Source organism: Mus musculus, chromosome 7 (genome assembly GCF_000001635.26).
Source record: "Mus musculus strain C57BL/6J chromosome 7, GRCm38.p6 C57BL/6J".
Taxonomy (NCBI): Eukaryota; Metazoa; Chordata; class Mammalia; order Rodentia; family Muridae; genus Mus; species Mus musculus.
Genome location: NC_000073.6, coordinates 58395414 through 58404809, shown reverse-complemented (window position 1 = coordinate 58404809; position 9396 = coordinate 58395414). Strand labels below are relative to the sequence as shown.

Here is a 9396-nt window from a genome sequence, read left to right as displayed (position 1 = left end):
TTATATAGAAAAAGAAACTTTCACTTTTAGATTGACTGACAAGCTAGAAGTCATGTTTAAATCTTTTATTTTGAACTGGTGGGTATCTAAGGAGTTTAGGTGGCTTCTGGTAAGAGTCATTGGTTGTACAGGGCAGTTCTTGAAAAAGAGGCCACACATTATGCTGTGCTGGGCCTAGGTGGGACTAGTACATGTTATGTAGCTTCCCTAGTCTTTCTTATTTTACTCCATCCTGCTACTTCTGAGAGTACCAGTACCTTGGTGCGTTGTCTGGGTTGTGTGTCCCATATATCACATACTTGGTATTCTACCTGCGTCTAAAGGTATGCTTTCAAATTTTCGAAAGTAGCTTGCCAATGGTATTAGAAGCAGGAGAATAGCTGTTTTCTAGTCAGATTTTGCTGCACATACATGTTCCTGACTGATGATACAACCATGCTCCATCAAACCTTGAATAAAAATAATGTCAACAGTGCATTGAAAAAAAATGACCTACTGTGCATCAAAGCTTAGCAACACTGCATACTCCAGAATACAGTTGTTCATCTTTAAACAAAATGGCTGACCCAGAACTGCATCTCCCTTCTATTGCCTGGCCTCAGAGAAGATTCTGCACACATCACTAACCAAAGGAAAGAGCAAAATTCAAAATAAGAAGTGTTTTACTAAATGCATATCAGTTTTGTATAATAGAGTCAATAACTCCAAAGTTGAATACACCCCTGCAAACTGCCTCTATTTAAAACCAGCTGTCATTCCTCCATTGAGAAGTGAAGTCTATCTCTCCATATTCTGGAAACTAGGCTAGCCTGGTACCGTGTTGAACAGTGGAATATAGCACACATGGTGCTATACAAGGTCTAACCTTTTCTTTTCTTTTCCTTTTTTTGCTTTTTCTTTTTTTAATATCATAAGGTCTTAATCCATAATTCAGGCTGGCTTTCAACTTAATAGCTTCCTGCCTCAGGCTCCAACACAGTTGGGATTGAAAGCCTATACCACTATATCTGCCTGAATCTAGCTGTAAACAGGACAGTTCATTACTGCTTCCTTCCTTCTGGAAACCGTACTCAGGTGGAAAGCCAGTGGTTTGTGAAGAGTGAGATAGCATGTGGTGAGGTTCTGGCCTTCACCCAGATGTGCCGTGACTCCTCTGTGGAGAGTGACTGGACAAGGGTCATGTCAAATAGTAATTGCTTTGCTGAGTCCTTCACTCAGTAGAGCTGCAAGGTTGTTTTGGTGTGGCTGTGTTTAGGGAGTGCTTTGTTACACACATTCCAAACCAATAACCTCAGTTTCAGAGAGAACTGAAGATTAGCAAGCAGCACAAGAAATAGGTCTGGTATTGGGCTGTTTGAGAGTGTGGAAACTGACAACCATCATAGGGTCATCTGGCCAGCTGGTTTCTGATTAGATTCTGTCAGTCTGAGGTCCCGATAGATCAGAAGGTAATAGGAAGGGGCAATTATTTTTTATTTTGTTTTTCTTTTCAAAGCATGTGATTTCTCAGGTTCCAGTCTCTGGCCTTTCAACTAGAAGTAAAGAACAAAACTCCCAAATAACCAACTGTGATGATTTGTATATCCTTGGACCAGGGAGTGGCACCATTTGGAGGTGTGGCCTTGTTGGAGTAGGTGTGACCTGGTTGGAATGGGTGTGTCACGGTGGGTGTGGGCATAAGATCCTCACCCTAGTTCTCTGGAAGTCAGTCTTCCACTAACAGCCTTTGGATGAAGACATAGAACTCTCAGCTCCTCCTGCGCCATGCCTGCCTGGATGGTGCCATGCTCCCACCTTGATGATAATGGACTGAACCTCTGAACCTGTAAGCCAGCCCCAATTAAATGTTGTTTTTTTTGTTTTTTGTTTTTTGTTTTTTTTATAAGACTTGCCTTTGTCATGGTGTCTGTTCACAGCAGTAAAACCCTAACTAAGACACCAAACAAACAAACAAACAAAAAACCTTCCATGAGCTTGGATAGTCCCACAGGGACTGAAGCAGTCAGTGTGTTTAAAGCAGCAGCATAGAGGGTTGCAGAAATGGCTTAGAAGTTAAGGGCACTTGCTGTTCTTCCGTCTAGAGGACCCAGACAGTTCCCAGCACCCAGGTTGGGTGGCTCACAACTATCTGTAACTGTAACTAATGTCCTCTTCTGTTTTCCTTGGGCACTGCACTAACACATGGTGCTCAGTCATGCACATATCCATATGCATAAAATAAGTAGATATTTAGAAAAATACTAAACACAAAGGAGTGTTTTGTGTCCCAGGTAGCCTCTATAAGAGGTTGAGTGACTGTCACTAACATTAGCAGCTTAAAAGGGCTCAGAGGTCCCAGTATTGTGTGCAGAATCTAACAATGTCATCAGTAGATGCTCCTAACTTCTGATAATGTCCTCTATCTCAAGGGCCCAGCTCAGTAAGAAAGCACTCATCCAGCATATACAGAGCATTGGGTTAGATCCCTAGTACAAACAAATAGAATTACTAAACAATTTTAAGTGCATTATACTCTTCTGGTTAGATATTAGCACATGCTTCATAAGCAGCACTGCCCAGGGAACACACGAAGAGATTTTTTTCTTTGCTATCTTTCCCTTAGTACAAGCCCCATAGTGACCTCACAACTTGCCAAAATTGAGGTAGTGGGAAGTCACCAGCATAATAGCAAAATATTGATTTAAATTTTCACTAGGTATTTCTTGAGATTAATGGAGATAACAAATAAGATATTGGGACCTTCAAGATTACTGGAAGAAATTGCTGTGATGGTGGACTGCCTCCTTCTGACAGCACTGGAGAGAGTCTAGAATGGTGAATTACTCAAGGTTCAACCTCTTCAATGTAAAACTGAAACTTCGTGCATCATGGCCTGCAGACAATTCCTATTAGTTGTAAGAATGAGAGAGAGAGAGAGAGAGAGAGAGAGAGAGAGAGCTAAACATCAAGCCTATGATTTCATTCTTCAATCCACAGAATTATAAAGTGGAATCATAGTCTATCCATAACATACAAGTGAAAGATAGAGCACTGTAAGAAAGAATGGATCATGAAGAAACTCACTGAGAATATTGGAGCTGGCTTAGCTGAGGCTGAGAACCATGAAACTCAAAATTTCCAATAAAACTTGAGAACATTTGGACTGATGTTCACTTTACAGCCTTGCTAGCATGTCATTTAATTGTACTTGAAATATCTCCTCCAAACTCACCCCCTGTTGTGTGGATAATTATGTTCCCTGATCGCCTATGTTGGAGTCAACAAGGCTAAGAGCTTGATGGAAGATGAGGATTACAGTAACAGTATTTGTATCAGCTGGCCAGAGTCAAGAAAACAGATGTTTCAAACAGCAAAAGTAATAGAGTTACAGATTCTCTAGAGGAGCCAGAAGAAATAACCATTAGGTCACTCAGATATTACTAATTGCAGATCTCACCACTCAGGGCTGAAAGAACTAGAAAGATTGGCATTCTGCTGAGACAGGCTCTTCTTCTGCATGGATCCTGCTGTGTACTACCAGTGCTATGGGAGCCACACTCCTTCAACCCCATACAGGATCTTCTAAAACTGCCAGGGCTGTTGAAGTCTAGGTTTGCTACTGCTGTCACTACTAGTAGCTCATAGCTGTCATCAGCACCTATCAGATTCAATAGTGCCACTGGGGGCTGTACTTGTGGGCAGCCATCAGGGGACAGTTACTGCTGCAGAGGCACTTTCTGAAGTATCATGCTCTTCTTTCAACGTAGCATCCTTCAATCTTCCAATAGATGAATCAATAGTCTATAGGGAAGGAAATCTGAGAAGTATAGTTTGATTCAGTGCATTCAAGAAAGGTAAAACATATCCCATGATATGAAAGAAGATAAGGGCAAGCAAGAAAATGATCACAAAAAGCCAAACCTTTGAACAATAGCTATCCTTACCCAGCCTTATCTGAGTTCTGTTTTTATATAACTGAAGTGCTCAGGTTTGTGTTTGGGGGTTATCTGAAACTACAGGAGCAGTCTTACTCACTGTCTATCTGTGTCTGCCACAGCAGACAGCCTGGGGTGAAACCTTTAGATAACAATGGTTGAAACCAACGGGACTTCTGAAGGGAAACAAGATGGAGATGCACTCTGATAGATATTTACTAAGGGCATTTTTTATTTTTTAAAGAACTAAGCTTTAAGAATTTGTTCTTGATCCTGGAAGGGGTGAGGTGGTAAGGTGGATCTGGAAGGAGTTAGGGTGAGGAGTTAGGGCGAATATGACAAAAATACATTGCACGAAGTTCTTTGAGAATTAATAATATATTTTTTAAAAAAGAATTTGTCTAATGTCACATGATGTACAATTGCTAAAGCAATAATTTGCAAATTACTCGAATGATCTTTATAGGTATATTTTATGTGGACTTCTAAGCAAGCTGAAAATGTAGAATTAGTATCCAGTTAAAGGACGAAAGTACTATCTTTGTTTGATAATGTAACTTCTCCAAAAACTCTTATCTCTGCCATTCATGCTGTTGGTCTATGAATGGTCTGGAGTCTTCTTGGTCCAGATTTCTGTTTTATTATGCAGTGGTTCTCAACTTGTAGGTTGGGACCCATCTGGGGTTTGAACAGTCCTTTCACTGGGATCGCATATCAAATACCCTAATATCAGATATTAGCATTACAGTTCACAACAGTAGCAAAATTACAATTATGAGGTAGCAATGAAATAACTTTATGGTTGGGGGTTGCCACAACATGAAGAACTGTATTAAAGGGTCACAGTATTAGGACGATTGAGAACCACTGCATTAAGGCAAGCAACTGGAGCATGGTGCGGTTGGTTACAAGGTTTACCTAAGCTCTACGAATAGCACAGGGATTGGTTCAAACATTGAAACAATTGCACGTATGCACTAACACATGCAGGCTTGGGTTACCATGGCAAACACGCAAGTTGGATTTGTTTGCAGCATTGAAGATTTCAAGGTCTCCCACTTCTGAAAATATGGCTTTGCTTGGAAGCTTGAGCCTAACTAAAACTGTAATTCTACCCAGAGACTGCTTCCATGCCTGTTTCCTGTAAGTTATTAGGCAAAGTGTGAGGAGATGAATAAATGAATGTGGCCTCTCCAGTTGCCTTTTGTATTACTCTGCACTTGTCCATAAAGTTGTTTCTTCTGGGAGTTTGCTTTCTTAGTATCTCAGCCTTTGCGATTCCCCTTCACAAAGCTTCTTTCCAAAGAAAGCAGGGCTCCAACTGGGCAGGTCCTGAAAGGTGGTTCCTCTGTTCACTGATAGTGTTTCTAAGTTTTTCACTTCGTAACAACTGGCCATAGGGGACTAAGGACCAGGGAATTTTTCAGAATCTAACAGCTTGACCACTGTTTGTATGTCATACTGTGAAACGCTGAGCACGTCACAAGAAAAAAAAAAAAAAAGCTGCTGTTCCCACACCGGGAGTCGAACCCGGGCCGCCTGGGTGAAAACCAGGAATCCTAACCGCTAGACCATGTGGGAACTGACGAAAACAACTTCTAGTTTAAGTCTGTTGAATCATTCAAAGCTGCTTCCGTCTCTAGCGCCCCGCCCTGCGTTTCGGCAGGCTGTCTTTGCGCCTGCGCGGCAGTACTGAGTCCTCAGTCCCTGCAGTGCTGGAGGCATTGTCTCTGTACGCGCGGCTTTGCGGATCTTGGTGGCTCTGCTCTTTGGCGTTGCATACAGCTCACATCCAACCCTCAGACTTGCCTCTCTTTCTAAACCTCGGCTATACCCTCTGCAGTGCAGTAGGAGAAACAATAGTTTAATGGATCAGCACACTGGTGCTGAGAAAGGGTAGGTCAGGAGCCTTGTCCTCAGGGTTTGGTGCTGAGACTGTTAGACTGGCTTTTCCAAATACAGGTTAGATCGCCATTTTCACTGTTTGATTTTTCATTCATTGAGATTAAATGAAACTCTGAACTAAAATGAAATGAATGAAATCCCCAAATAAGGGCTGTTTTGCACAAAGGGCCTTTGAAGTTCTATTTTAAGATCTGACGTAGATCGCCTTATGTTATTGAAGGGAGGAGGGCATTTAATCTCTGACAATAATAGAATCTCAGATGTCTGCACCGTGAAAGAATCCATAATACTCGCAAGCATTGCTGGGAAGATGCCTCTATAAAGAAGTCAACAAGCAACAAAAGTACTGTAAAACGTTCATTATACACTTAGCATTACAAAGAGCATGAGCGGGGAGTGAGGAGGGCAGGAGTCAGAGGAAGGCTAAAAAGAGACAGTTCTTACTGGATACGGAGAAGGTACTGTTAATACCATAGAGTTACATTTTAATTGATTGATAAAACTAATTGGTTCTAGAATTCTGGGTTAATTTCTGAACCTGGGGATGCTAGATACACTCTACCACAAGTAATAGGCCCACACAACAATTTAAAACAGGCTAAAATACTCCTGTCAAGAAGAGCGACAGAGGATGGAAATATACAGCCTCCAGAAAAGGCATACACTTAACCCAGAGTTTTCAATTCAGCATTCCCTATGGAGACCTGTGGCAGTCACATTTAGGAAGGATTGTTGGGGAGTTGGGTGACTTCTGGTAGCAGCAAATAGTGAACAGGTATTTGGGAAGTCTGGGTCTTTGGCTTGCTTCTGTTTTTCAAAGACAGAATAAGGCCATTTATTTACCCTCCGCACAAATGAGTTAGAATGACATGCTTTTCCTGCCGTGCCTTGTAGTCACTGCGGAAAGCCAGCTACCATGCAGAGGTTTTCTTTCCCAGCTTTCATTTCTGCTAGGCTGTGAAAGGCTATGCGATAGGTTGGTGTAGACTCCAGACCGCCTGCTCAGGAAGGCAGTTGTATTGTTTCTTTCTCTGTTGGTCAACTGTCTGAACACAGTAGACTGAGGCCCAGGAGATCCCAGAAAGCACAAAACAGAGAGTGGGATTTTTCTGGAATCACAGTACCTAAGCAACGTGTGGTACTCAGTATGCTGGTGTAGTTGCAAATCAAGTTTTAGTGCATGAAATAATTGAAAATTTGGGCCTATTTGTTAATAATACTTCAATAGCTTCCTCTAATAAGGAAAATCATTATGAAAAGTAATAGAATTTTTTACTAGCTGGTGGACTTTTGGGTGAGGAGACTGAACATCGAGAAAGAAGACTTGAAAAATTAAGAACAAGGCAGTAATACCCTGTATTTCTAGTTTCCCTCCTTTATTGGATACTTGGATACTGGGAATGGGTTTTGTGTATGTGTGTGTGGGTAGTGGTATAGAGTTCATTATATAGCCTAGCCTGGTCTTCAACTCATAGTCTTCTTGCCTCAACCTCCTAAGTGAACTTTAACAATAGAATTTAGACCTAAGAAACATTTAGGTCTGAAAAAATGACCCGTACTTTTAAAGCCTAAACCTTAAACCCATCCACAGTATTTTTGTTTGCTTTGTTTTCCCCAAATCTTCTTGCTCATGGAGCTAGTAAAATTCCTGCAGGAGACTTTCCTGTGTTAAGCCCATGACACAAATGTATTGAAATACTATGAAAATAATAAAAATGTAGAAAACAGTGTTTTCATAGAGGAATGGGTTATTCCATGATGATGAACATTCTGAGTAAAACGGTCATGGAGAGCTACTGACTATGTAGGCTATATGTGCTGCACTGCCTTTTACTAGTGGAATCATCTGGAAGTGAGTAGAGAGAATGATGTGGAGAGTGCAGTGGCTCCAGCAGTTTGAGGCTTCCAAAGGTTCACTGTGATTGCCACAGTGCTGGTCCTGGGCTATTGGAAGATTGGGTCTTTGAGAAGTGGGGTCTAGAGAGAGGCCTGTACTGACTGTGTGTCAACTTGACACAAGCTGGAGTTATCACAGAAAAAGGAGCTCAGTTAAGGAGATGCCTTCATGAGATCCAGCTGTAAGGCATTTTCCCAATTAATGATCAAGGGGGAAGGGCCTATTGGGGATAGTGTCCTCCCTGGGCTGGTAGTCTTGGTTCTATAAAAAAGCAAGCTGGGCAAGTCAGGGGAAGCAAGCCAGTAAGTAACATCCCTCCATTGCCTCTGTATCAGCTCCTGCTTCCTGACCTACTTGAGTTCCAGTCCTGACTTCCTTTGGTGATAGACAGCAATATGGAAATGTAAGCTGAATAAACCCTTTCCTCCCCAACTTGCTCCTTGATCATGATGTTTGTGCAGGAATAGAAACCCTAAGACAAAGCCCTATGTTCTTATGAGTACCTTCAGAAAATAGTTCTCCTTCCCAAAATGGGCAGTTATGAAAGCTTCTTTAAACTTGTTGTTAAAGATGGAATCATTTGCTCACTCATGAGACCCTACAATCATGGGTTTTTTTGTTTGTTTGTTTGTTTTGTTTACTTGGTTTTTGTTTGTTTGGTTGGTTTTTTTGCCATGACATGATGACATCTGTGGAGCTGAAGCCAGGGCCATGACTTCTGCCTTCTGGATTACCCTTTCTTTATGAATTGCCTGCAAAAAGCATAGTTCATTATGGTAGTATGAAGATCACTAATATGTGTGTATAAGCATTCCCTGTGTTTTGGAGTCTAGTACCACTGACAGAAGTCCTCATTTTTGAAAGGTAACTATTCATCTGAATTTCCCTCAGTAATGAAGTACAGTTGCTGTGAGAGCATTGAGTCATGCTGACAGTGAGCTTGTAGTCTTATGCCTGAAGTGAAGGAGGCACTGACTCCACGCCAGCGGTTAGTGAGCACAGCTGTCCCTGAACGTTCTACCTAAGTCATCTGTTGTTTGTCTCCCTTAGCTACTGGGCAGGCGACAGGCAGACACAACACCTCTAGTTTTGGATATGTGGCTGATCTACTTTCCAGCTACTTTTGGAATAAGGATGTTACCTGTGTTGTGCTGTTGTTCATGAGTTGGGCCCTGTACTTTGTGAAGGTTCTTGCCCCAGAAAGCTAGACTGACTTGTTTATGTGTACACAGCCAACACTTGGGAGAGTGGCAGGGCAGATCCTGCGTTCTGTCTATTTGTGCTTCTTGCTTTCTCTTTGACATTCACTGGAATCCAGTGACCTGATCTTTTCATTGGTACTTATTTGATGACTCCCGAGGCTTATATTTCTCACCATTTCCACCATGAAAACATTAAACCCCTAAAACACAGCACAGTCACCCTCAAGGTAAAAGCCATAACTGATTTCCTACCTTGTCCATGCAAGAACACAGCACAGTATTCAGCACATGTATGAAATTTTTTGATGGGTGGAGTTTCTTTCCAGTGATGTAAGATTACTGTGTTGCATGCCAGCATTCTGTTACTGTAATAAATGCCTGAGATAAATCAATGTAAAAAGACGAGGAGTTAATTTTATCTCACAGGTCCAGAGGTTTCAGCCCATGGCCATTTGGCTCTCTTACTTTTGAAGCAAGG

General features: G+C 41.7%; 1 non-coding gene across 1 annotated transcript; it reads right to left on the bottom strand.

The window, feature by feature from the left end:
* Nucleotides 1-5423: 5423 nt before the first annotated feature.
* Nucleotides 5424-5495, bottom strand: n-TEttc7. Its single transcript has one exon. It is a non-coding gene; the product is annotated as a tRNA-Glu (tRNA).
* Nucleotides 5496-9396: the final 3901 nt, after the last annotated feature.